The following is a 2,500-nucleotide window of genomic DNA, read 5'->3' as shown; positions in this document are numbered from 1 at the left end:
GCGCCCCCAGCGGCGCCCCCCGGTGGCCGAAAACGATAACGGGCGCCCCGGGCCCCCGCTCGCTCCCAGCCTCCCGGGGCCGGGCGGGCAGGGGAAGGGCGCCTGGCCCGGGACCCCCGCGCCCCCAGCGGCGCCCCCCGGTGGCCGAAAACGATAACGGGCGCCCCGGGCCCCCGCTCGCTCCCAGCCTCCCGGGGCCGGGCGGGCAGGGGGAGGGCGCCTGGCCCGGGACCCCCGCGCCCCCAGCGGCGCCCCCCGGTGGCCGAAAACGATAACGGACGCCCCGGGCCCCCGCTCGCTCCCAGCCACCCGGGGCCGGGCGGGCAGGGGAAGGGAGCCTTCCACGGGCCCCCCGCACCCCTAGCAGGGGTGTCGGGCAGACTTCCGCGAGCTCCAGGCCCGAGACGAAAACGGGGTCGGATCTGCCCCGCGGCGTCCGGGCACCACTTCCAGGCGGTCGGTCGGCTCGGGCGGCCCCGTCGGGGAGATGGTGCCAAACGTTTTCCAAGTTCCCCCATCTTCGGGGCGAAAAATTTTCAAAGTCCCACGAGCTCCAGGCCTGGGCGGGCAGGGGACTCTGGCCGCTTCTCCGATGCCCAGGCAGAGTTCCAGGCCGACGGGCGGTTTTCCCCCTGCGCTGGCAGGGGACTCTGGCCGGTTCTCGGATGCCCAGGCAGAGTTCCAGGCCGTCGGGAGGTTTTCCCCCTGCGCTGGCAGGGGACTCTGGCCGGTTCTCGGATGCCCAGGCAGAGTTCCAGGCCGACGGGAGGTTTTCCCCCTGTGCTGGCAGGGGACTCTGGCCGGTTCTCGGATGCCCAGGCAGAGTTCCAGGCCGACGGGAGGATTTCCCCCTCGGTGGCGAGGGGACTCTGGCCGGTTCTCGGATGCCCAGGCAGAGTTCCAGGCCGACGGGAGGATTTCCCCCTCGGTGGCGAGGGGACTCTGGCCGGTTCTCAGATGCCCAGGCAGAGTTCCAGGCCGACGGGAGGTTTTCCCCCTGCGCCGGCAGGGGACTCTGGCCGGTTCTCAGATGCCCAGGCAGAGTTCCAGGCCGACGGGAGGTTTTCCCCCTGCGCTGGCAGGGGACTCTGGCCGGTTCTCGGATGCCCAGGCAGAGTTCCAGGCCGACGGGAGGTTTTCCCCCTCGGTGGCGAGGGGACTCTGGCCGGTTCTCAGATGCCCAGGCAGAGTTCCAGGCCGACAGGAGGTTTTCCCCCTGCGCTGGCAGGGGACTCTGGCCGGTTCTCGGATGCCCAGGCAGAGTTCCAGGCCGACAGGAGGTTTTCCCCCTGCGCTGGCAGGGGACTCTGGCCGGTTCTCGGATGCCCAGGCAGAGTTCCAGGCCGACAGGAGGTTTTCCCCCTCCCCTAGTGGCGCCCCCCGGTGGCCGGCAAGGGGATGGCGGCCCTCGAGCGAGAAAATTTTTCAAAGTCCCACGAGCTCCAGGCCTGTCGGCTATGAGGTCGGATCTGCCCCGCCGCGTCCAGGCACCACTTCCACGAGGTCGGACGCTTTCGCAGGTTGGTCCCCCTAAACGACGCGCGTGCAGAAAGTGCACGACAACAGCCGGGGGCACCCTCGAGGAGATTGTCGAGGAGCGAAAATTTCGTACGGCAGTCAGGGGACTCTGGCCGGTTCTCGGATGCCCAGGAAGAGTTCCAGGCCGACGGGAGGTTTTCCCCCTGCGCTGGCAGGGGACTCTGGCCGGTTCTCAGAGGCCCAGGCAGAGTTCCAGGCCGACAGGAGGTTTTCCCCCTGTGCTGGCAGGGGACTCTGGCCGGTTCTCGGATGCCCAGGCAGAGTTCCAGGCCGACGGGAGGTTTTCCCCCTGCGCTGGCAGGGGACTCTGGCCGGTTCTCAGAGGCCCAGGCAGAGTTCCAGGCCGACAGGAGGTTTTCCCCCTGTGCTGGCAGGGGACTCTGGCCGGTTCTCGGATGCCCAGGCAGAGTTCCAGGCCGACAGGAGGTTTTCCCCCTCCCCTGGTGGCGCCCCCCGGTGGCCGGCAAGCGTATGGCAGCCCTCGAGCGAGAAAATTTTTCAAAGTCCCACGAGCTCCAGGCCTCTCGGCTATGAGGTCGGATCTGCCCTGCCGCGTCCAGGCACCACTTCCACGAGGTCGGACACTTTTGCAGGTTGGTCCCCCTAAACGACGCGCGTGCAGAAAGTGCACGACAACTGCCGTGGGCACCCTCGAGGAGATTGTCGAGGAGCGAAAATTTCGTACGGCAGTCAGGGGACTCTGTCCGGTTCTCCGAGGCCCAGACAGAGTTCCAGGCCCACGGGAGGTTTCCCCCCTGTGCTGGCAGGGGACTCTGGCCGGTTCTCGGATGCCCAGGCAGAGTTCCAGGCCGACGGGCGGTTTTCCCCCTGTGCTGGCAGGGGACTCTGGCCGGTTCTCGGATGCCCAGGCAGAGTTCCAGGCCGACGGGCGGTTTTCCCCCTGCGCTGGCAGGGGACTCTGGCCGGTTCTCGGATGCCCAGGCAGAGTTCCAGGCCGACG

Source organism: Pelobates fuscus, chromosome 7 (genome assembly GCF_036172605.1).
Source record: "Pelobates fuscus isolate aPelFus1 chromosome 7, aPelFus1.pri, whole genome shotgun sequence".
Lineage (NCBI taxonomy): Eukaryota > Metazoa > Chordata > Amphibia > Anura > Pelobatidae > Pelobates > Pelobates fuscus.
Note: the sequence above shows the minus strand (reverse complement) of the source record.